General features: G+C 37.4%; 1 protein-coding gene across 1 annotated transcript in view; it reads left to right on the plus strand.

Annotated features, from left to right (window-relative positions):
• Nucleotides 1-9,397: 9,397 nt before the first annotated feature.
• SCN9A (sodium voltage-gated channel alpha subunit 9) overlaps nt 9,398-26,874 on the plus strand; it is a 137,883-nt gene continuing 120,406 nt past the window's right edge. The window contains exon 1 of the mRNA XM_037044562.1: nt 9,398-9,622. The gene's annotated coding sequence lies outside the window, so the exon portion shown is untranslated. The remainder of the gene's footprint in view (nt 9,623-26,874) is intronic.

A 26,874-nucleotide genomic window follows, 5' to 3' on the forward strand; every position in this document is an offset into this window, starting at 1 on the left:
AAGGTTTATAAAAATAGATGGTGCAAAAAGCAACAGAATTATAATGCAAAAGTTATATGTTCATATAAAAATATTTATACTTCTAATAAAAACTTAGTAAGGATTTAGAAGACTTGAAGAACGCTCTTAATGAGCTTCATCTAACCTGCACACAAATAAATGATATACAATTTTTAAGAGAATATGAACATTTATAAAATTAAAATTTCTAATTTTAAAAATGAGAAAGAAGATTACGAAGAAATTTTCAAGAAATATTAAGTTGTTCTTTTAAAAAGTTATAAATAGATAAGTGTGCAGATGGAAAGAAAGCCTCCATATCAGAAGTATATAAAATTAATTCCAATTAATGTTCTTTTAATATTGTTGCAACTAGGAAAGCTAATCCTAAAATTTACATGGAAGAGAAATTGTGAAAGCATAGCAAAGACAATTATAAACAAACAAAAAGAATAAGACAATCACATTTCCAAACATAAAAAATCTGCAATAATTTTTTCCTCGCTTCCTTCCTCCTTCTCCTTCTACTTTCTTCCTTCAGCATTTTCTTCTTTCCTTTCCAGCTTCCCTCAAGTCCTCCCGCTCTCTCTGTTTCTTTCCCCCTCCCTCCCTCCTTTCTTTCCTTTTTACTTATTTATGTAACCTAATCCCATAGTGGAAAGAGTAACTTCAGCCAAGGTATTGGAAAACAATGTCCTGAGTAGTGACTTCTTACACACCCCCAATACCTTACGTTGTAATTTCAGGAATACTTTTTCTTCAGAAGTAGTCAATACTCTTTGGCTGAGCCACCAAATATATCCAAATGAAGGAGTGACTTTGATGTAGGGTTTTCAGAGAGCAAAATGGGCCCTACGTTGGACTCCAGTAGAATTAATTATTTAATAAAATAGTACCAATCAGGAGATTACCATAGATTAATAATTTATATATTTTCAATAAATTACAGGATAGCTCACTTTATTGCAGTGAATACTAGTCTTGTTCTTAATTCTGATTGTGGTTTTCCTTTATTCAGTCTATGGTATAAATAATGATATACTGGGGACAGCCAATTCTTGGGGGGTATATTTTATTAACCAAATTACCCACGCGCAATTTAAGAAAAATGTTCTAAATAAATCTACATCAAACACTTTAGTGGTTAAAGTAATGAAGCATTTGTAAAAGTCATTTTATGCATAATGCTATAAAGTCCACTCCTGCCCTAAGTGATAATGAATGCCAATAGCTAATAGTGGCTATCATTTAGTGAATGTTTAACATAAGCCAAATACTATACCAAGCATTTTATTTGTATTATCCCCTTACAAATAAATCCATAGGATGGGTATTATTATTATTATCACCACTTTACAAATGATTTTTAGGATAGCACATGAGAGAAGATTTCGGCCTACATGGTCACACTCTTATTACACTTTAGTATTTTTAAGTGAAAAGACGTGAAGTGCCTCTTTGTTTTCATAAATTATGAAAAATTTATATTTGTATATACTCATATATTTATTAGTACCTCATCTTGTTCTACAATGGCGTTAAGGCAACATTAAAAAAATATGTATGTGGTAGAATGTATTTATGGCACAAATTCTTAACTCTTTCCTGTATCTATACCCTTTGCTATGTGCTGAGACAGTTTACCTCTCTAAAAAGGAAGATAAATTCCTTTCTCCACCCTCAGATCCAAGGTTGGCCATGTGACTTGCCTTGGCCATTAGAATGGGACAAAAGGCTCTGCACACCAGTTCTGAGCCAAGGCTGAAAGAGATCGTGCGTGTCTCCGCTTCCTGTCTTGTGCCTGTAAACATGAGTACATGGCTAGGCTAGCCCACTGAGAGCAATGTGCCATCTATCCATTAGAACTAAGCTGTCCCAACTGCCCCAGGAGAGGCCAGTCTAAATTAGGCGCATCCAGCTAATAACCTGCAGGTGTATGAGTAAGCCCAGCCCAGCCCAGCAGAGTCACCTATCCAACACCCAATAAACTCCTGACTGCAGCAATAAATACCAAATGTTGGAGGCCAGTGATATGTTTGACTATGTCTTATGCATTATTATTATTATGACCATAAATAACTGACAGAATATATAGACCAGCTTTCATCGAGAAAGACTTTGAGTGCTCATTCCATTTCAGACGTGATTCTAGATCTTAGGGCTACAGTGATCATCGAAAGAGACAAGGTTCCTGCTCTTTACAGAGACCACATTCTACAGAGGGACCCAGAATGAAAAACCAAAAATGTGTTCACGATACTTCCTGTTAGTGAAAACTACATGAAGAAAATCAAGCTACAGAGTATAACAGAGACTGACTGGAAACACATGTGATACAGGAAGTGGGGGTCAGGGAAAAGAAACATTTTGGTGTGGTGTCACTTCTGAATTGCAAAGGTGATTTTTGGGCTGGGACTTAACAAACAACGAGTTAGCCATGCTAAGATCCGAAGGGAAATCATTCCAAGTAGAGGAAACAGCAGTTTTAAGATTCTAGGCTGGTGTTTTGGGTTGCATCGTGTCCCGAAAAAAGAAATGTTCAGATCCTAACCCCTAGTACCTGTGCATGTGAGCTTATTGAGAAATAGGGCCTTTGCAGATGCAATCAATTTGAGATGAGGACATAATGGATTAGGCTGAGCTAATCAGATGAAGTGCTCTTATAAGAAGAGGGCAATTTGGACACCACACAGGCACACCACGTGAGACAGAACACCACTCAAAAACAGAGACTAAGTGATGCATTTACAGGGCAAGGAATGGCAAGAAACATTGGCAGCCCACCAGAAGCCAAGAGGAAGCTCATGGAGCAAGTCAATTCTCCCTCAAGAGCCTCTAGAAAGAATCAATCCTGCCCAACACCGTGATTTCAGACTGCTGGCCTCCAGAGCTGTGAGAACATACATTTCTCTTGTTTTGAGGCAATCAGTTTGTGATCCACAGTCACAACATCCCTAGGGAAAGAATACAGCTAGAAACAATTTCAGTGGACTCTAAACCTGAAAGAAGACTCAGGAGCTTCAATGTAGTGAGTCAGGAGGAGAGGGTAGATAATGAATTAAAAGAGACGAGGGGCCCCATAATTGCCATTTACAGGTTGTGTTTACTGCGCTCTTTTATTTTTGGTTTCCATATTGGTACATGTTACTTGATGGAATATCCCACTAACATCAGACCAATATGCACTTATCTACTTCTGTTTATCCTTTATGATTTCATTCATTTCATAAATGAGCTTTTCTTTATCAGGCATCCATTAGCATTAAGGTGTAATAATAAATGAAGTATTATAGATCTACTCCTCTTTTCACAGAGCTTTGGTTTAGCTGGCAAGGCTAAAAAAATTAGCCAATTAATTATAATTGTGTCAAGTGTGATGAAAGTTCAAAGCATAAGGCAGGGAAAACCTGAACCCGCAGTAGGAGTTGAGAAATGGCTTCAGACTGAGAAATAATGGGAGAACAGAGTTAGCTAAACAGACAATGGGGATGGCCGTCCAATCAGAGAGAGCTGTATGGTCGAAGGCCCTTGAAATGAAGGAGTGTTTCGTGTTCCAACCACCTGAAAAAAACACCGTTTCTCTCTTTTCTCTCTCCAGATCTCCCTCCCTTCCTCTTTCCCTTCCTCCTTTTCTCCCCCTCCTTCGGTGGTAGATTTTTTTCCTACTCAAAAAAGATAGTATAGCATCATTTATTATTTGTGTTAAAAGTTATACATTTAAGGTAGGCCCCAGTGTCTTTATTTGTTAAAAAGGAGTGATAAACATGCTTACCTCATGGACTGAAATGATTTAATGTGACCATATGCCAGTGGCTGGCATGTCATGAACACACAAAAACCGTAGCTATCTAGTACTGTTTATTTATGGATTTGTCATTGAGCATTAACTATGTGTTTCATGGGCCAAGTCCCGTGTTAAGAATTTCACGTGCATATATGCTCTTGTGCAATCCTCAACAGACTCAGAAGGGCAGGTATTATTCCCAGATGAGAGAACTAGCTTCTAAAGTGCTTCAATAGCTCTGGCTGGTGTAGCTCAGTGGACTGAGCGTGGGCCTGCGAAACAAAGGATCACAGTTCAATTCCCAGCCTGGGTTGCAGGCCAGTTCCTGGCAGGGAACACACGAGAGGCAACCATACATTGATATTTCTCTCTCTCTCTCCTTCCCTTCCCCTCTTCTCTAAAGATAAATAAAATCCTTTAAAAAATAAAATAAAGTGCTTAAATAACTTTCTCATACTAACACAATTAATGAGATTCACCTGCCTTGGAAGCCTAGTTTTAAATACTACAGTCTGTTTCACCCTTTGATAAGATTTATTTCATCTTTTTTTTAAAATGGAAAGATGTTCTTTAATATTGACCCTAAGCATAGTTGTTCAGCTTTGTTTAAACATAGGGATTTTGAACTTAAATGTAAAAAAGAAAGAAGATAAGATTGCTTTTTTTTTACAGCTCACTACTAGTTATACCACAAAGTTAAAACACTAGAAAAGGGATAGAAAGCAAAGTGATTGATAAAAAAGAATGCTGAAAGAAATAATTGCATGAATCTATCAAACTAGAGTGACCACATTCTCAATTCCTGAGAAATACGAAGTTCCTGCCAATCCAGCTTGATGATACAGATGAGGTTTCAAGTACATATAACAAGGGAGACTTCCAAAGCCTATGGGGTAGATCATTAAAAGCTGCAATTAGTCGGGAGCCATCATTTCAGCCTTCTGCCGCCATCCTCTTCCTTCTCCAATTCCCATAAGGCTGATGTTTATAACATCCCTTAATGTGAGTTGATAGCCTAAGAGAACAGGAAAAGCAATTGTACCAACTGGATTTCAGTTTATATACTACACTGATGGTCTTGTTCAGATATATATTCCAGGGGGAGTGTCCATAAATCAGAAGTACATACGGATGGCTGAATATTCAGCTAACATCCCCCTTTTCACCAGAGCTACTAAAGCACAGCATGTAATTAATTCTCTAATCAATATAATGGAGCAAAGACGGTAATTTCAAATGGCGCTGGGACAACACCACTTGCAAAATGACATCCACATGCAAAAAAATAAATTAGTCTGGATATAGACCTTGCTCCCTCCACAAAAATTAACACAAAATGGATTACTCCCTAAATATAAAATGCAAAACAATAAGACTCCTAGAAGGTAACATCAGAGGAAACTTAGATGACCTTGGATATGATGATGATGTTTTAGATATAATACCAAAGACGCAATCCACGAAAGAAAGAACTGATCAGCGGACTTCATTAAAATTAAAAACTCTGCTCTGTGAAAGACAGTATCTAGATAATTAGAAGAAGAGCCACACGTGGGGAGGAAACATTTGCAAGAGGTATTTCTGATAAAGGGCTGCTATGCAAAATGTACAAAGAACTCTTAAAACTCAAAAATAAGAAAACAAAAATCCTATTAAAAATGATCCCCAAACCTTAATAGATATGTTAGATATAGAGAAGGAGATATACAGACAGCAAATAAGGACATGAAAAGATGCTTCACATCCTAGGTCATTAGGAAAATGCAAACTGAAACAATGCGATACCTCTACACACCTATGACAATTGCCAAGGTCTGGAACACTGACACCACCAAATGCTGGTGAGGATGTGGAACAACAGAAATTCTCATTCACTGCTGGTGGGAATGCTACCTGGTACAGCAATTACGAAGACAGTTTTGCCACTTCTTACAAAACTAAACATACTCTTAGCATAGGATCCAGCAACTGTACACTTCGGTATTTACCCAAAGAAGCTGAAAATTTATGTCCACGTGAAAACCTGAGCATAGATATTTATAGAAGCTTTATTCATAATTTCCAAAACTTGAAAGCAACTGAGATGTCCTTCAGTGAATGAATAGGTGAACAGATAAATAAAATGTCATATATCCAGACAATGGAATATTTTTCGGCACTAAACAAAATGAGCTATCAAGCCACTAAAAGATATGAATACACTTAAAGGCATATTACTAAGTGAAAGAAGCCAATCTGAGAAGGCTACATACCTTCTGCTTCCAACAATATGACATCTGGAAAAGGAATGTGACATCTGTGGAGACAATAAGAAGACTAATGGCTGCCAGGGGTGCAGAGGGAAAAGGAAGAGATGAAGAAACAGAGCACAGAAAATGTTTAGGACAGTGAAAAGTACTCTGTATGATATTATAGTGATGAATATGCGTTATTATACATTTATGAAAACCCATACAATGTATAACACCAAGAGTTAACTCTAGGGTAAACTATGGATTTTGGATGGTTATGATGTGTCAATGTAGGTTCATCCCCGAGTAAAAAAACACAAAGTGCCATCCCGGTGAGTGATGTTAATGATGGGAGCGGCTGCACATGTGTGGAGATAAGGGGGATATGACAAATCTCTGTACCTCCCATTCAATTTTGTTGTAGACCTAAAACTGCCCTAATTTTTTTTAATACGGTTTTGTTGTTGACTTTCTAAGACTTTTGACTTATTTTGAACAGCAGGTGGCAGTAGAGGTAGCATTTATCAAACTTGAATGAGGAAGAAGGAAACTGATTGTCCACTGCATGTATGCAAATTAATAGTATGTACAGAGTGTCCACCATCTGCACTGTGCTAGCATTTATACTGGGGTACCTCTGAAGGAAACAGTCCTAAACCGGTGAAGTAAAGAAAGCTTCACACGAGACTATACCTAATCATTTCATTTGATTTTTTTTCTCTTCCAAAAGTGGCCTTTGTAGAGAAAATACAAATGTAGGGTGCATACAAATAACAATTTCCAGGTAGAAAATATGTTTCAATGAAATAATATTCAATTTAGATTTTACTTAGAAAACTGCACATATTCACATAAAAGAAATCTAAAAGAGGAGACCCTAAAACTAATTTGCACACACCTTCCAATTTAAAAAGAGGAAAAGAATGCACAGGGATTAGGATATATGTCCACAGAAAGACCTGGCAGGTCAGGAAACAGCCTCTGTACTCTTTCCTCAATACTCCAATGAGATTGAACTTATCTGGCAAGCTTGATTTCAGTCAATAGGCTTATTCGTGAATAAATACATTATTGAGAGTTCTGTTTACTTTATGTTTATTGTTTTCTTCTACATTTACCAAATTTTATTTTCAATTAATAATAACAATGTAGCCTGGTAGTATTTTCTAAATACGTGTACTGTCTTTATTGGACATGGAATAGCCACTTCCCTCTGAAGGTACTTAATTACGCGCACAGGCTCCAGAGCCTGACTACTTAAAATATAGTGAGCTTGTAAGCTCTTTCATGTATTAGCTGTGTGGCCTTGGGAAGGCTGTTGAATCCTTCATATTTTAGTTTCTTTTACCTGCAAAAATGGGATGATAATATTACCTACCTGTAAGAGTTGTTGTACAGCTCTGGCTGGTGTAGCTCAGTGGATTGAGTGCGGGCCTGCAGACCACACGATCGTGGTTCGATTCCCAGTCAGGGCACATGCCTGGGTTGCAGGCCAGTTCTCAGCAGGGGACGAACCAAGAGGCAACCATACATTGATATTTCTCTCCTTCTCTCCTTCCCTTCCTCTCTGAAGATAAATAAATTTTTAAAAAATCTTTAAAAAAAAGAGTTGTTGTACAGGTTAAACAAGTTTAAAAAGTACATTTTTAGAATAATACTTAATATATATTAAAACTTTGACCAGTGTTATCACCCAGCCCAATATCCCATCACTATCCCAAGTGATATTTTCTGGGTGCTATTATATGACATTAACCATCAAAGGTGATTAACTTTGAATATTTTGGAATTTGCTAATCAAATCTGTATTAATCATATTAATGTTATAATTTTAGAGCCATTTTTAGTTGTCTTAATTGGCTAGAGTCTTTATGTTCTGATTTATCCTCTCAAGAAAAAATATAACATGGTTTTAAAACCCTGTGGGTTCTAATTATTGGGTCAAGGATTTTCCCCTGACAGAAGGGAGATCAGATGGCAGAGACCTGTGAAAGTAAGGCTTGCTTGAGCTCATTTTAGGTCTTCGTGACAATTTAGTTGGAGGCGCACTCAAAGGTGCGGAGAAAGTGGTATTGATCGCATCTAGTCAAAAAGGCCATTCCCTAGTACAGTTGACTCTTCTTATGTCTTCAACCAGTCAGGGAAGAGAAGGTGACTTGACCTTGTGAATCATCCCCAGGTGGCCAAGCTCACCCTTCAGTGGAGATCCTCAGAAACTGAAAGTTTTCTTTCTTCAGGAGCACATCTTACAAGTCAAGAATGTAAGGACGAAAAGCTCAAGGCAAACCTCAGAAGCTCAGTAAACAGCAAGGAAGGATAAATCCTGGCGTGTTTACCACTGATATCATGTCCACAATACAAGCAAACACACTGGTGCTGCAAATGCCCTTCATTCAGATTTACACTGCCAAAGGACCTGCCCCTCTTTAAGGCCAGGGCCCAGAAACCCACGTGGCCCCAAAGTAATCCTTTGACTTTTTCCCTTGGTGGAAATTTAATCTTTCTTTTTGAAAAAGATAATTCAGTGCTGGTTTCATTAATCTTCCTTGTAACAGACTGCTGTAGAAAACGCATATACACACGGATTTAAAAAGATTTCTAGCGGATCCCTGGTCTAAGAAAGCAGCCTCTCCCCCACGTCTCCCTCTCCATCCACAACAACCTCTAACTCTTCACTCCACCTTAAAAGAAAATGTGTTCTTTCTGCAACCCGATCGATTAAAAAAAGAAGAAAAGAAAAATTGTAACCTAGATCCGTCTTGGACGCCACCTCCCGTTCTCCATGGGCAAAGCCCCTGGAGAAGGAATTGAATCCCAGTTTCCAATCCTCCGAGCCCAGTGGCCAGAAGGCGTTGGTTGGGCCTTTGCCATTAGTCCCCACCTCCTCTGCCGGGAGTTCTCCTTCGGCTCTCCACCAAGCCACACTAAGTGACTTCTCAGAAATGCTAGCAGATTCTGCTGAGCAGCAAGGGAGGAAGGAGCAATGGGGCAGGGGTGAGGTAAGGGAAAGGCAGCAGTTACGGATGGATGCTAGGCACACATTCTCGGGAGCGCTTGCTCGCGTGCGCGCGCACACACACCCACCCACCCACCCACCCCATTAAGGTCTCTGTAAATGGGAGGTCGCAACCTCTCTTTCTTTTACTTGTCACACAGTGCGGATGCTGCAGCATCGCTACCACCACGCCCCAAGCTGGTCCCACCCCAGCACGGCCAGCACCAGTGGAAGGGAGGAGGGACAGTGGGTGGGGACAGGGCGGGTTTCGAGGAGTGGATGGAGAAGGAGCTGCGCCTGGCCCTCGGCGGGGCGGGGCTGCAGCGGGCCTGGGCGCGCCGGGAAGGAGGGGCGCAGTTTCTCTGCCAGCCCTCGCCCGCGCTCCCGCGGGTGTCCGGTGTCCAATTCTTCGGCGTGGCTGGCTGGGAACAGGCTAGCTTGGGTGCCAGAAGCTAGCGGTGGCGGGCATCTGCTGAGCAACAGGAGTCTAAAGAAAGGAAGCAGCAGCAGCAGAGAGAGCGAGGGGAAAAGGCCAGGAGTAAGGAAGGGTCCCCGAAGCCTGCGCCCTTCTATGGTGCACTGGGTGGGCATGACCGGCGGGCAAGGTTTCAAGTAAGTGCCTTTTCTCTTGCTCCTCACTAGTCCTCTCCTCAACCGCCACACCCACCTGTGTCCTTATTCGCATCTTTCGTCTTTGACCACCCCGGTGTTACACGACCGGACTGTTGAGAGGGGGGAAGCTGGGTGGGGTGGGGGCCAGAGGAGCTGGTGTGGCAACTGTTTCCTTAGCAGGGCCGGAGCAACTCACCTTGTGAGTTTGCTGCCAGGTTCTGAAAATGTGGAAAGGAAAAGGCAGCTGTACCTGATGATTTGCCGTCTGTGATCTGTGAATGCTAGCGGAGTTGTTGGGTTTAGTTTCAGTCCCAGGGACAGGTGGTATTTTTTTAGGGGCAATAACGTGTGTTTCCCATTGGCAAATGTGGGCGTGCAGAACCAGCAGCTGATTGTTACTACCTGTGGGGACAGCGAAGAAACGCCGCGCCGCTTCGGAGCACACGACCACAAACAGTTGACAAGACAGCTTCACCCCATTTCTCCACGCAGTTCGTTTTTCGGATTTAAGACTTTTGTAGTGAAATTCAGATAAGATTCGAATCATTTTAACTTTTGATCAACTTCCACTGAAACTGTCACTTACTTTTAGAAAAAAAATACTTCTCTTACTTGTATTAAAGACAGTTAAAAGATCAAGGCAAAGTTACTAAACCAGAAAATTTAATGCCAACTTCGAGATTATAGCAAAAACTTAATTCATTGTTTTAGTGAGGTTTCTTTTTATTGCAGTGAAGCATTCCCAGTAATATATATCTCCTTTGAAGGTAAGAGCAATTTTTATGTGAAAGAAGCTTAGGGGAGTTTCTAAAAAGCTCACTCCAATAAGATAAAGACCAAATCAACATGAGATTTTTAAAAGATGGATTTTCAGTTGCAGAATGTCAGTGTTGGGAAATTAAGTTCCTTTCAGAAACACAATATTCTTTCCTATTTCTCCTCCTTCCATGTGGGCAGGAGGGAGACATTTTTCTTTCCTCCTTTTGATATTTTAAAATATACTTTCACATTTTTTGCTTTAACATAAATAAAATTTATGAATACAAATATGCAAACCAAATCCAAGTATTAAGTAGCCCATTTTATTGAGGAATCTTCTAATTCTTTTTCCATTACTTTTAAAATTTTAAAGTAGAACTTACTTTGTTGGGATTTAAAAAATTATTGATTGTTTAAAAGCTAATCTAATTTGATCTCTATATGTAGAATTATCATGATTGTTAGAATGGTGCATGTTTATTCACAACAAAATACTAGACAAAGTGTGGCATTTAATATAATAGAGAATGTGCCCTCTCTATGGGCAACTGATAATAGCTTTGTTTAAGGTCATTTTTGTATTTTGTAAGGGTTCAAAATACCTGTCTGCTAGAGGTCCCCTTTTGGAAGCGAACCACTGTGCAGTCATGAGACACAGTGACATGTGTTTATAGAAGCTAGGTACCCAGTCACCATGATTTTTATGGTGCAGGGCAGGGCTCACTGGGTACCTGATGCTTCTACAGAAGAAAGATGAGTCAGATCTGGCACTCTGCCAAGAGCGTTTTGGTGCCTCCTTGAGTCTCCTAGGACCCAGAGAGAATCATGGGAGCCCTCCTGTGGTAGTGCTTGTGTTTTTGCTACCTGTGGATGAGATGAGTTTTGACAGCAAAGAAAAGGGAGCAATTCAGAGGGGGAATAAGAGGGGTCCTATTCACGTGTTTTAATATGATCACCCCACTTGCTCTGTGACAAGGACAAAAAATACAATCTTACATTTTGCATGAATCATGAAAACTAATATTTACCCATTATCTATTCCTATTAGGTGTATAGAAAAATGTGTGAAGTGCTGGGAGGATTTATATGGTATTTTTCTAACCTCATAAAGGAGCTTAATGTTTATTAATATAAATGGGTCATTCTAAATGTCCTAATAGCCATAACTTCCTAAAGCTCTGTTCTCAGATTCATTCCTACCCCCTCTTCTACCATTTGAATAAATGCCTCAACTATCCACCAAGTGTCAGTTGTTCTCCCTCATGGTGGCATTTCATCCCTAACCAGGCCACATTTAGATCTATCAGTCTTATTATTCAGATGCACTTCTCTTCAGTTATACTTCTCAGATATTTATCTCTTCCACCCTGTTATGTGTATGTGTAGTGTCACCAAAGTGGTTTAGGCCGTTATCAGAATTTACCTGGGTTCCAGCTACAGTCTTCATAGTTTGCTCTAATTCCATAGATTTTTTCTGCTGCAGGTAACTCTTCATAATAAGCAATGATGCCTCTTCTTAAAAACACTCATTGGCTCATGGCTGCCTAGAAAAATGTGAATAAATGCAGAAAAACTGAAACTGGTCAACAGCAAATTCTTCCTATTAACATACTCCCCACTCTCTGATCTGGCCCTTTTTCTACAACCTCATCTATATGCCCCAGCCACACCGGTCTTTTAGTACCTGGAACACACAGAGAGATTTCACTTCCTAAGGTGTTTTCAGATGCTGTTCACAGTGCCTGGGCTATTTCTTCCCCTCTGAATGGCGAGCTCCTTCGCAAACTTTGAACCTCAACTCAAAGGCCTCTGATCGTTCTTGATCACCTTGTCAAAAGTAGGTTGTCATCCCTTAGTCTCTATCTTGGTACCATATGTATTTCCTTCCTTTTGCTCATTGTATAACATACAGGTATTTTGTTGGGTTTGTATATTATATGCTCCATAGAACACATCTTTATTGCTGATTCAGCTTCCAGTACAGTGCCTGGCATGAAGTAGTGTGTGTGAGTGGGTGTTTCTAGATATTTATGTAAATTGTAAGTACAAAGATATGACTTATCACATCATGGAACACATCAATCCAGTAAACATATGCATTTTATGATTTTGTTTATTTTTTAAAATTTTTGGAGATGGGGGAAGGGACGGAGAGAGGGAGTAAAACATCAATGTGTGGTTGCCTCTTGTGCACTCCCTACTGGGGACCTGGCCAGCAACCCAGGCATGTGCCCTGACTGGGAATCAAACCAGTGACCCTTCCTTTTATAGGCTGTCACTCAATCTATTGAGTCACACCAGGCAGGGCTGATTTCTTTTTTTGTTGAACATCTGATATACTTACAACCTTGTACTATGATTTTGAAAACGTAAAATTAAAATATCCAGAGATGCATTCCAGTCTTTAAGCAGTTGTTTAGTAATAATATGTTCAAAGATAAGTAGGTTTTAATGCATCTTTAGGAAAGTGGTGACCACAACTGGATTAAAGTATATACTGGATTAAAATGTATTTCATAAAAAATTTGGAATACATAAGCCAATGTGACTTGAGTATGAGTGACTCCTAATATACAACAGTGACTGTATTAGGTTTAAATCTGTATCTTTTCCCAAGAATCTAGGGTCACTCAGTAATCACTAAATTTCAAATATTATTTTATAATAAATATGAGTACTTGAGCAGGCTCAGCTGATATAAATATGGTCAAGTCAGGTGAGGCCTTAGATCCACTGTTCACATGACCTAAGTTGATGTTCAGTCCAGGCTCAAAGGCCAAACTATCTCACAAACCCAAAGTGTCCACTAAGAAAGGCTCAGAGAGACACTGTGGGCTAATCCATGAAGATCCATCACTAATATTGGGGGCCAGAGCAGAGGCTTCAGAGTACATGCTGGTTAGTGATAGCATCTTATTCACACACATTCACACACACACTCACACAGAATGTGGCAATAAGTACCTCTGTCATTTTTTTTGAGACTATACTTAAAGATAGACCAAACAAGTTGTTTTGCTATTAACATTTGGATGAAGATTTAGCTTGCCAATAGGCGACCTGCATTGATTCAAGATATCATTTTTGTTTTGGGGTTTCTTTTTGTATGCATAAAGAACTTGCTAACTGTGTCTCTTTTGAAGGACTAAACTATTTTATGAATTGTCACCAGGGATTTTGTTACATTTGTTATTAGGGTGGCAGTCGTGGTTGTGGTAATGCCTTGGTGTGCATCTGGGTACTAACCGAAGATGGCCCTCTTTGTATGTGTCATAGAATAGCTAATTCGTTCTCATACACGGGTGATGCAGCGTCCTTTTTCAGATCTATATAAAGTCACATTACCACTTAAGATGGCAAGGTTATAATAAAGGATGTTCTAAAATTGTATAAAAATAATTCTCGTCAGAGGATTTAGGGGAGAGCATTCACAGAATGTGCATAGGCCTCTTTTGTGGAATATGAAGGAATAGGTCTGGTGTCTTGCCATCCTACGAAATGAAATTTCCTCATTAAAGATTCACCTTACTCCTTCTTCCCTGTATAGCTGGGTGGAAATGGCCTTGGACAACAGGGAAAGACTCAGCCCTTGGCAGCTAAAGGTAGAACAAAGTTTGGAGGAATGAAACTTGGGTGGTGAGGGAAAATGGCAGAATGTGATAAAGAAAAAAGGAGACCAGGGTGCCTTGAACAGTGTCTCTGAACAACCTGCCTCAGACAAATGTGAGGTGACATTACAGATAGAATTGAATTTGATGTCTTTTTACCTCACTGAGAAAAGAGTTCTCTTTCAAATAACTATTGCATTTTAAGTAAAAACATGCTGTTATTGCTCCTTTTATATGGGAAGTGGAATATTTTTGGATTTTTAAAGTGATATAACAGGGATCCAAATATGCCATATATTATTACTAAACTATACCATTACTTTAATTGTCATTTCAACACTGTACATTTTATTACTCCCTTTGGTTGTGTCAAGTACTTGAGAGACTGCTACCAGGGGTCATAAATTTCTTTCAAGTGTCTTCTTGGATTTTTTACCAAGCTTTCCGAATCACTTGTCAAAATAAGATGAAACTCTTAATTTCACCTATGATTGCTCACTTGGAAACTGAAAGGGAGTAAGGACATTTACTATGTCATTAACCTACCATCTTTGCCCTAAAATGAATGCTTATTTGTTTCCCTTTCTCCTTCCCTTCTACATTTCATCTTCTGAACAGTTGATAGATATGTCAATAACATGAATTTTGTCAAGTACTAGGTCAAACTATTCACATGAAAAATTGGAAAATTGAGCCTGTATGGAAGATTAATAAGATTAGATAGCTGAATTAAAATATAAGCACAAAGGCATTTCTGTAGAGATTTTTAGTGAAATTTTCTATGGGCTATATGCCAAAGTTGACTTCCTGTGTCTGATTGTTTAGAAAAAACAGGGATGATTTTACTAGATGTAGTGTCTTTCAAATATACTAGTTGCTCATAAACTGTGTGTCTTAGAATATAATGTAATCGTGATTATAAATAATGCTGCAATGGACATATGTTCATTTTGTTCTTTTGTATTAGTGTTTTGGGGTTCCTAAAGAACATATAAACATGTGTTCATAAGAACATATGAACACATATGCTTATTCATAAGAACATATGTGCTTATGTTCTTTTGAATTAGTGTTTTGGGGTTCCTTTGAATATATTCCCAGACACAGGATTGCTGGGTCAAAAGGCAGATCCATTTTTTTTGAGGTTTCTCTATACAGCTTTCCACAGTGGCTGCACCAGTCTGCATTCTCACCAACAGTGCAAAATGTTCCCCATTTCTGCACATTCTCCATTTGTTTGTTGATTTGATGACAGCCATTCTGTAAAGTGTGAGATGATATCTCATTGTAGTTTTAATTTGCATCTCTCTGATGATTAGTGATGTTAAGCATCTTTTCATATGTCTATTTGACATCTTTATGTACTCTTTGGAGAAGTGTCTCCCCAGGTCCTTTGCCCATTTTAAAATTGGCAAAGGGTTATTTGTTCGTGGTGGTGATGGTGGGTTTTTTTTTTGGTATTGAGTTTTATAAGTTCTTTATAAATTTTGGATATTAACCCCTTAGTAGATGTTTTGATGAATGTTTTTTCATTCTGTGGGTTGTTATTTTATTTGTTGATGTTTCCCTTTGCTGTGCAAAACTTTTTAGTTTGATGTAGTCCCATTTGTTTATTTTTTCTTTTGTTTCCCTTGCCCAGGGAGATATATCTGATAAAATATTGCTATGAGCTGTGTCTGAGATTTTGCTGCCTATGTTTCCTTCTAGGATTTTTATTATTTCAGATCTGACATTTAATTCTTTAGTCCATTTTTTAGTTTATTCTTGTGTGTAGTCTAAGAAGGTGGTCTAGTTTCACTTTTCTGCACATCTGTCCAATTTTCCCAACACTGTTCATTAAGCAAACTGTCTTTCGCCCATCATGTGTGCTTGCTTCCTGTGTCGACTATTAATTGACCATAAAGGTGTGAGCTTACTACTTTGTTCTGTTCTACTGATAGTTGTGTCTATTTTTATGCCAGTACCATGCTGTTTTGATTACTATAGCTTTGTTTACAATCAGCAAGATATGGAAGCAGCCCAAGTGTCCATCAGTAGATGAATAGTTAAAACAACCGTGGGACTTTTACACCATAGAATACTACTCAGACATAAAAAAGAAGAAAATTTTACGTTTTGCAACAGTATGGATCGAATTGGAGAACATACAAGTGAAATAAGCCAATCAGAGAAAGACAAATACCTTGTGATTTCACTCGTATGTGGAGTCTAATGAACAAACTCAACTAACAATCAAAATAGAGACAGACTCACAGACAGAGAGCAGCATGACAACTAATGGTGGGGTGGGGTAGGAGGTGGGGGGATTGAGCAAAAAGGCTCATGGACAACAGTGTAGTAGTGATTGTGGGGCTTGGGGTGTAAAGGGGGGACTACATGGTCATGGAAAGAATGCAATAAAAAAATAAAACAAAAACATATAATGTAATTGTTTAAAAATGTCATTTTAAAGGCCTATAATTTACAAATTTAAAAAAGAAGTATATGTACATATTTAAATCCACACAGAAAAGTTAAACAGGGAAATGAAAGAAATGTTCCTTGATGTGATACCCCTTATGTATTAATTTAAATTCAACAATGATTATTTTTTTAAGTCCAGTGGTGTAAAGATAATTTATTAACTGATCTACATTTTGAATTAGATAAACAAAATATTTTATTGGTAAATTATGCCTTCACTTTCTCTGGGTGATAATATAAAGTTAACATTCCATCTCAGTAAATATTATGCAACACTCTTTATAGATATCTTTTCATGGAATAAAATAACAAAGTTTAAGTGATGATTCTTCTCCCCTTAACATATATATTCTTCGTAGCCTGGATAAACCTGGCTCATGGTAGTTCAGGTAGGGCGAAAGGACGAGGGATCTCAGGGGTCAGCTGGTAACAAGGTTCTTACCGTCCCAGGAGATTATCCAACAGACTTTCACAGATGAATGTTTGTAGAATGGTTATGCAGAGAAGCTCTTGAAAATTATATTCTGTCCATACTGTACTTCAGAGTGTTTGTAAATATTTTTGTAAAGTATTAAAAGCACTGCGAAATAAATTTATATTCAGATTGTATAGTGGTCTTAGTCGAGTACTTTAACTTCTCAAATGTAACTTCATTGGAAATACATAGTGTCTATTTCTGAGGGTATCTGTACTAATTAAATTGAATATACATATACAGACTAAAAAAGCCATTTTAATGTCTCACATGATAAATGAGTTTTCAGTAATTGTAGGTGAACAATTGGTAACTCAGGTAAATACAAATGGTACAGCATTTAGACTTCATTGTTGTTACTTTTACTTTTCACCCCATTTCAATGAACACTAATAATGCAGTCTCCTTATTTTTAAAGACAGTTATACATCTCTGATATAGCACCATTTCATTTTGAACTTTTTATAACACTCTATTGCTAAAGCTGTCGGTTATAGGCTATTACAAATAGTTTATATGAAGTATCTAAAAATGGGAGAGGTGTTTAAAAATCAAGAATTTATCTATCCAAATATATTATTTTTACATTTTGAACCTGATCTATCAGAATTTTTATCAGTGGAGAACAGTGCAGTGGAGATGTCCTCCCAGTTGCTCAATCGGTGTGTCTTACAATTAGTATCTACTTTTATAGGAAATTTTTTAAAAGAACATATCACACAATTTTCCGGTTAGCATGAAATCCAGCTTACTGTAGTAATTCAGTCATCAAGAATATAATTCTGAATTTTTAAGTCAGCAAATAAGATGTCTGAGCTTGAGGGAAATATTTGCCAGTATGCCCATCCATTTGCTTTATTTCATTGGTAACGCATTTACAAAAATCAGAATTTATAAAGCAATAATCAAATGAAGGGTAATAATTAAATCATTTTTATTTGTTTTCTCTGTCAATCCACAATTCTTCCTCAGTTACAGACTACTCAACTATGTAGTGCAGGAGGTGGGCCAGGAAAATATCAGGAAGACAAAAAAATGACTATATAACAGGGCTGCTGCCATGGAGGAAAATATAGACAACACAGTTTACATCTTGTTAATATTATAGATAATAACATCTTGTTAATGTCACTGATAAATCATGAATTAAACAGCTTCAACTATGGTGGTATTATTTTCACCAAGCAATACATTAAGGATTGCAAATGCTTCTCTCTTTTTTTGGCAGTCTTTGGTTGTTTCTTTGTTTCTTTTTATTGTTGTTCATTTACAGTTGTCCCGCCCTTTTCCCCATTGCTCCCCCCTGCCCTGTCCCTGCTCACTCCCATGGTCAGTTCCTCACCATTGTCCTCAATTGTTTCTTTTAAATCTCACAACCACCCTTTGAAGTGAGAATATTAACACTCAGAAGTTACATTCCCACAGACTCATAGTGATTACTAGATCTGAGTAACATGCATTCTTTTTAAAGGAAAGAAAACCTTACTCCAACAACATCAATACTTGTACATATCCCACACAGATGTACCCAATGGTTATTTTTCCATGGATTCCACAAAAGCCTTTTACCCATAATGGAGCTGAAATAGTCTCCATTTGTAATCAAATATAGCAAACTATGTAGTTAAAATACAAGAACAAGAAAGAGAAAGATGAAAAGTTGTTTAAATATTCACCTTGAATATGTTCATGTCCTAGGAATTGAGTATAGAAAGTCTTAATTAGAAGAGTACAATATTCTTAGTACCACAGACTGATACACTCAAATATAACCTAAATCATCATCACAAAAAGTCTACTATTTATGTCAATTAAAGTATTTCTTTAATATCAATGATTCAAGGAATTTACTCAAGGGTTTTAAACAGTTTTGAAAGTTAATTTACATCATACTTACAATAATTTTCTAATACAAATGATTTTCTTGTAATATCTATTATATAAAATACATATTAAAAGACCATAAGAAATTGGAGCCCTAAGTTCTATGATATATCTCAGTATGTTCTAATGTTTATGGATTGACAGCTTGTCTACTAGACCAGTGATTTGCAGTCAGTCTGCTGTGACACACTGGTGTGCCACTAGAATTTTTAAAATGTGGGATACCTGACTATTGAGTCAAGGGCACTGCCCTCTTTCCCTTGGATTGTCAAATAAAAAAAATGACCACAGCCAACACAACAATAGCTGTCCAGTGGGAATGAATCAAAATTATACCTTTTTTGTCAGTTTGACAAAAAGTATATTTTCTGTTGTGCTGCAGAATTTTAGTAATTGTTTTATATGTGCCATGACACAAAAAAGGTTGAAAAATTGTTGTACTAGACTGCTAAGGTTTTAAGGGAAGAGGCCATAGCTCATTCACGTTGACATCCCTTCATGGTGTCTTGCATGCAGTATCTTCCATTCCATGGTATCTTGCATCATTCTTACTCCATTGCTGCTGAATAAAGGAATCAATCATTGCACAACTACATATGCTCAGCTTGTTAAACATAGTTCCTTTTCACTAAAACTTACTTTCTAAGAATGTAGGGGGGATAAATCAACAAAAAGTTAGTAATTAATGCTTCTCAAAACTAGCTTGCTTTCATTACTATGTCCTGATGAAACAGTCATGTATCATTTCTCACTCAGTAATGAACAGAACCCCTGCTTATTTTCTGCCACAGCTTGGGCTCATTAATTCTAGATAACATTTAGTCTTCTTTGCATAAAAGAGCCAAAATATTTTAGCATGTACTTGAGTTGAGCATTACAAAGGCTGAAGTCCAAGCCCTTTCCTGTGAGTTATCTGTTAGACTATTTGCAGAAGAGGTGGACTGCAGTCAAATAGTTAAAAAAACGTGAGAACTGAAAATTTCCAACTGATTTGTCTTGACTTGGTCATCAATCATTAAGCCCTAACTGGTTGGCTTCCAAAATGTGTAGGTCGAATATTGGAATCCCAGTGGTATCAATGCCATTGAGGTTTGCGGGAAGGAAGAACCTGGCAGAGATCCCAAGAGTAGTGGTAAAGGGATGCTGAGTTGCCCCAGGGCAGCTCCCAGCACTTTTAGCATCACTAATTCTCAGCATTCATATGTTTTATGAAATTTAACCATAATCCCTTCTTTCCTTCCCTCCTTCTTTATTCACTCCCTTCCTTCAGCAAATATTTATTGAGAAGCTACTCAGGCACTATTGTAGACACTGTAGGTACAGCAGGGAACAAAACCTAGAACTTTATGCAAGTTTGGGGAAAGATAATGAGTCAGTAAATAAATATTTACGACTATCTGTCCTTGTATTGTAACGTATGTTGGCCAGAAACATACAACAGGACTGGGAGAATTGAGGGAAAGAGGCATTATTTAATAAGAGTGGTTAATTTTTTTATTTTTTACCTTTTTAAATTTTTATTTTTATTAAACTTATTAGGGTGACATTGCTTAATAAAATCATGTAGGTTTTGTATGTACAATTCTACAATATGCCATCTGTATTTTGCACTGTGTTCATCACCCAAAGTTAACAGTCTTTTTGTCACCACACACAAAACCCCTTCTACCCTTCACTACCCTCCAACCCCCTTCCTTCTGGTGATCACCATACTGTTGTCAGTGTCTATGTGTTTTTGTTTGTTTGTTTGTCTTGTTTGTTCATGTACTGCTTTCAGTTTGGGAGGTTCCTCAAAAATTAAGAATAGAGTTACCTTATGACCCAGCAACACCTTTTCTGGGTGTCTGTGGTACCCCCCAAATTTGAAAACATTTATTTGCAAATATATATGCTCCCCTATGTTCATTTCAGCATTATTCATGGTGAACAAGACCTACAAATAACCAAAGTGGCCCTAGGTAGATGATTGAATAATGAAGATGTGGTGCACCTGTACAATGGAATACTACTGAGCCATAAGAAGAGATGAAATGCAGCCATTTGAGACAACAGGAATGGATCTTGAATATCACCAGAATATCATGCTCAGCACCAGAATATCATGCTCAGCAAAATAAGTCATACAGAAAGTCAAGAACCATATAATTTCACTCAAATATGGGATATAAAACTAAGAGCAACAAAGAAAGGCCTTTTAAGAGGTGATGTTTGAGCAGAGACCAGAAGGAGGTAAGAAGTGAGGGATTTTGCTATACAACAGAAACATCATTCCAGTCACCAAGAGCTTCAATTGCAGCAGGCCTGTGATGTATCTGATGTGTTTATGGAACAGCAAGGAAATCCATGTGGCTGAAATGCAGAGTGAGGTAGAAATTAATAAAAGATAAGTGTGCTTGGTTAATTTAGAAAAAATTGCTAAGTCTGCCTAGAGGTCTGTATGATGAGCCAATTCAGCAACGGCGGGCATGGACCAAACTGAAAGAGGATGAGGTGTGCTTTATTTTTTCACTGGATCCCATCCCCCTGGTTCTAATTCTTTTGGGTATATACCCATAATTAGAATTGCTTGATCATCTAATAATTCTATGTTTAACTTTTTTGAAGAACTGTTCTACCATTTTCTGTATCAGCTACACTTTTTGTATTCCCACCAGCAATGCACAAGGATTTCAGTTTCCGATACCCTCACTTACATTTTTTTTTCTTTTTTATGGTAGCCATCTGATTGGGAATGAAGTGTCATCTTGTTGTCATCTTGATGTACCTTTCCCCAATGATTAGAGAGATTGAATATATGTTCATGAGCTTATTGACCATTTATATATCTTCTTTGAAAAAATGTCTATTCCAGTCCTTTGTGCATTTTAATAGGTTTTTTGTTGTTGTTGTTCTTGAGTTGCAAGAGTCCTTTATATATTGTGGATATTAATCCTTTATCAGACATGATTTACAAATAGTTTGTAAGTTCTCTGAGTTGCCTTTTTATTTTCTAATAGCATCTTTTGATACATGGAAGTTTGTAACTTTGATAAAATACAATTTATCTATTTGCTCTTGCCTGTGCTTTGGAGCCATATCTAAGAACTCATTGTTAAATCCAAGGTCCTACATTTTTTCCCAATGTTTTCTTATTATAGTCTTATCTCTTAGGGTTTTTTTCTATTAATGTAGACATTACAGAGTCTAACAGTCTCCAACTTCCCCTCATGCATCACTCCCAGAGGTCTGGTTTTTAGCTCAAATGTATCTTACTCTGAGCATTTACCTTCCCCTTCAATAACCATATCTTATTTTTTTGTATGCTAGAATTAATATTCTTGAGTTGTTAGAAGAGTATATTAGAAACTTAAGGGGATGGATTCCTGACGTGGAAAGAATATTATATATTCATATTTTCCTAGTGTCTGATGGGGTTCATTCATCCTTTTGACCAATCTTGTTGTTAAAAATTTTTGTGTTTGGTCACACTCTCTATAGTGTAAGTCTTCTGATTCCTTGCTAACTAATTAATAGATTAAGAAACTCATTATATTCTGATACTAAGAATTAGATGATATGATTAATGTAGCGAGGATTCTACCTGCTACCAGAGTGATCAGCTCTGACTCTAACACAATGTTTTGCATGGCATGGGCACTAAATAATACTGTGGTGAGTGACCGAATGAGTGAATGAATGAAAAAGAAAGACTACCTTGTGTCATTACATGTTTAGCAAATCTGACTTCTACTGTTTAAATTTTTGATTTGTTTTAACAAAACAAGTTCAGAAATCTCCTTTCCCTTTAGTCAAAATTAGTGAAGGCACTAATGTTTCAATCAACTTTGTTAGAAGTGTTTTTAGAAGAATTTGCTACTGAGAACTGAAGTTTGGAGGTTAGAGATTGTATTACAAAGATTTCTTGGTCCATTGGACAGTCCTTGTGGAGGTGAAGTCCGTAGGCAGCACTTTTTCCCAGGGGTAGCTACCAGCAAATAAAAATGGTGACTGTTTATGAAAACTCTAGGTCTCTGAGTATGGTGTATATTGTCATGAAAATAAGGCATGAACATATTTTGCTTATAAATAGTTCAATGCATTAATTAAAACAATAGATGAAACAGTTAAAGCCTGTAAATAAAAGTTAAGCACCTTTGCCATTGAATTGTCGGGTATTCTTTTTGCTAAACACCCATCTAACCCCAGAATCCAAGTCTCCTGGTCAGACATAAACTGGAATATAAATTTGAAGAAGAATGGGAATTATTTTCTTCCCATTTACTTGTTACTCTGTGGCAACTGTCTAATCTGGACTTTTCTTCGTGATTCTAACCCTGTTTACATCTGAGATTCTGAAAATCTTGTCTCTGAATGGTAGAAAGTAAGAACTACTATCATTGTAATTCACCCATTTAAAAAATATCTGTACCCTTCATCTTCTGAATACCTTTTAAATGACGGCCTCCAAAAAGAATACATTTTAAACAGTATTAAATGGGTGTCATCTTAACACCAGACTAAGGCCAAGTCTATTAAATGCCTTGCCACAATTGTAGCTGGTTTGTCCACGTAAGAGTAGAGAAAGATGAAACACAGGAAATTTCTATTTATGAGCATGTTAGTTTGCAGAAGTCTTGTTTGCGAGTTTATATGCTTTATTCCATGGTCTTTAGCATCCTTAGATGAATTTCTACTAAATAAGCTGTTTCTTTATAATCATAAAACCAGGTACCTCCTTCCTCTGCCAATATACATTCTAAAAGAATGTCTAAACCAAAAACCTTTTAATAGGTGACAATTTTCTTGATAAAATCCACAAATATTTCTAAGAGTTCCTTGGTGTGCATGCCTCTCAATGCCCTTGTTGTGATAGTGAATGAGAGCACCTGAGTCTGTTGAACCTTTCTTGGCCTGTAGGAACGTTTCAGCAGAAGCCGTCACCAATGCTTGGTAAAATGCACCATGCATTTTACCTTCCTGAGCAGGTACCTTTCCTTCTCTTGCTTTGGAATTCAGTTCTGGAGCATCCATTATTAATGAAGAAACATCATCTGACCTGTGCTAGACTATTTTCCCTTAATGTTTTTTCTTTGTGTCTTTCTTGCTTTAGCTTAAGTTCAGCATTTTTAAGCTACTGTATAACCCTGCTCAGACCTAATCATTTCTACTGTCAGATGATTAATCTTTCATGCACTTGCCACATTCCTTTATACTTTAAAAAAAAATTTCTGCTTTGGTTTCCATAACATTCCAATTTCCTTGGTTATTAAACCTTTCAACACTGTCATTATGTTTGCATTTCATAAGCCTGATGGTCTTCATCTTCAACACCACTTAAAAACAATGAACACCTCATGTATGTAATGAGCCTTATGTTGACAGGGACCTTACAGGTGGCTGTGTGTTATGTATATTGCTATCTGTTGGTACAAAACAGTGGTCTTGGTTTTGCAATGATCATAACTTTGTTTTTAATCTTTAAAATACTCAGAATTGAAATCTCCTTCAGGAGAAATGGTACTGTATATGCATTATAAACATCTATCTATTATGAAGTAACCAAATGTAGTAAGTAGGCAAGGTCAATTTATAGGAAAGTTTATAAAAATCACTAATGATAATAGTTAGACTGTTTTTGCACTTAAAATATGTAAGGAAATGAAGTGAATGGTTAGAATGCACTGTGCACTTAAAGTGTACTAGAAAATGTACTTGACGATAAAAGTTCAGTGTCTCATGTTTCTCTTTAGAATGACTTTATAGGATAATCATTTGCAGCCCCGTCCTACGATGCAGAAATGAAACTTAAAAGAGATTAATTAATTTGCCCAAGAACACAAGCTAGTAAGCAGTAGAGATGGAATTTGAACCCGTCTCTGGAGCCACAAACCTAACAACTATGTTATGTTGTCTTCCTATTTTACTGCAGACCTATTTTATTTTATTTTTTTAAGATTTTATTTTTAGACAGAGGGGAAAGGAGGGAGAAAGGGAGGGAGAGAATCATCAAGGTGTGGTTGCCTGTTGCCCGGCCCCTACTGGGGACCTGGCCTGCAACCCAGGCATGTGGACTGACTGAGAATTGAACTGGTGACCTTTTGGTTCACAGGCCCGTGCTCAATCCATTGAGCCACACCAGCCAGGGCTACTGCAGACCTATTTTATAATGAAGCCATATGAAAATGAAATAAATATGTCACAAATATTCTCCATTTAAATTTTAATGAGGTTTTACTTTTTTATAGTGAAAACCAAAAGTATGGAGTAATTTTTATTTACTAATTTTTTTAACTTTTATTTTTATTTAATTCTTGTTCAAGTACAGTTTTCTGTCTTATATTCCTAGCCCTGCCCCCCAACAGTGCTCCTCACCTCCCTCCCATTTCCACCCCCCACCTTAGTTATTGTCCATGTGTCCTTTATACTTGTTCATGTCAGTCCTTCCCTTTTCCCCTATGATTCTCTCCCCTCTCCCCTCTGGACCCTGTCAGCCTGTTCCATATTTGAGTGTTATTGGTCATATTTTGCTTGTTTGTTTGTTTTGTTGTTTAGATTCCTGTTAACGGTGATATCATATGGTATTTGTCTCTCACCACCTGGCTTATTTCACTCAGCATAATGCTTTCCAGTTCCATCCATGATGTTGCAAAGGATAGGAGCTCCTTCTTCCTTTCTGCAACATAGAATTCCATTGTGTAAATGTACCATAGCTTTTTGATCCAGTCATTTACCGATGGGCATCTAGGTTGCTTGCAACTCTTGGCTATCACAAATTGTGCTGCTATGAACATCGGGGTGCATAGGTTCTTTGGGATTGGTGTTTCAGGGTTCTTAGGATATAATCCTAACAGTGGAATTGCTGGGTCAAAAGGCACGTTCATTTTTAGTTTTCTTAGAAAGTTCCATACTGTTTTCCATAGTGGTTGTACCAGTCTGCAATCCCACCAACAGTGAACTAGGGTCCCCTTTTCCCCACAACCTGTCTAGCACTTGTTGTTTGTTTCTTTGTTTATGATAGCCATTCTGACTGGTGTAAAGTGGTATCTCATTGTGGTTTTAATTTGCATGTCTCTGATAGCTAGCAATATCAATGAGGTTTTACTTTTAATTTCTAGCTCATAGTTTATCATTTAAAATTGCAATTGGTAAAAGTGCAGTAAATATTGGTAATATTTATGTAGCCTAGGCACTGTGGTAGGCACTTTACATACAGAAGCTGTTTTTATTTTACCCAATAATCTTGGAAAACAGATTCTTTATTTCATTTATGAAGAATTTGCATAATGCCACAGAGCTAGTTATGTGTTTTACTCAGGAATTGAAACTTAAGTGTGCCTGACACCAAAGCTATTACTTCCTTTCTTGTGAATGATGGTGATGTTTTTTGGAGGAAGTGGATATGTGCACAAAGAGTACAACACTCTGTAACACGGTTAGCATCTCTTTTGCAGCCATACTTTAGTAACTCTAGAGGGTATATTTTTTTTTTTTCTTTTTTTTTTATTAAAGATTTTATTTATTTATCTTTAGAGGGGAAGGAGAGAGGGAGAGAAACATCAATGTATGGTTGCCTTTTGTGCATCCCCTGCTGGTAGTTAGCCTGCAAGGAACCAGCCTGCAACCCAGGCATGTGCCCTGACTGGGAATCGAACCACGATTGTCTGGTTCGCAGGCCCGCGCTCAATCCACTGAGCTACACCAGCCAGGGCTTCTAGAGGGTATATTAAAGTCTGTAATGAGTCTGTGCTCTAAGGTAAGGGTTAATTCTGACAATAGAAGATTAATGTAAACTAAGAAATATTTTTCTTTTTTCTCTCATATATCATGTATACATAAGAATTCATGAATTTTTCTATTAAAATACTCAGATATGCCAACAATCATTGACCTTACTTTTCCCCAAAGTAATACACTTCTTGAGATTTTAAACTTTATTTTTTTTGTAAATTGGAGTTCTATAGTTTATAAATCCATGTATAAAGATATTTGTTTTTAAAGTGTAATATAGGTAATCATTGAGGGTGTTATGAAAGACTTAGACCACAATGTTTGATATTTTCTCATTAAATAATCCAGAAATAAAT

Source organism: Sturnira hondurensis, unplaced genomic scaffold, assembly GCF_014824575.4.
Source record: "Sturnira hondurensis isolate 20B ecotype Veracruz unplaced genomic scaffold, ASM1482457v3 Scaffold0004136, whole genome shotgun sequence".
Taxonomy (NCBI): domain Eukaryota; kingdom Metazoa; phylum Chordata; class Mammalia; order Chiroptera; family Phyllostomidae; genus Sturnira; species Sturnira hondurensis.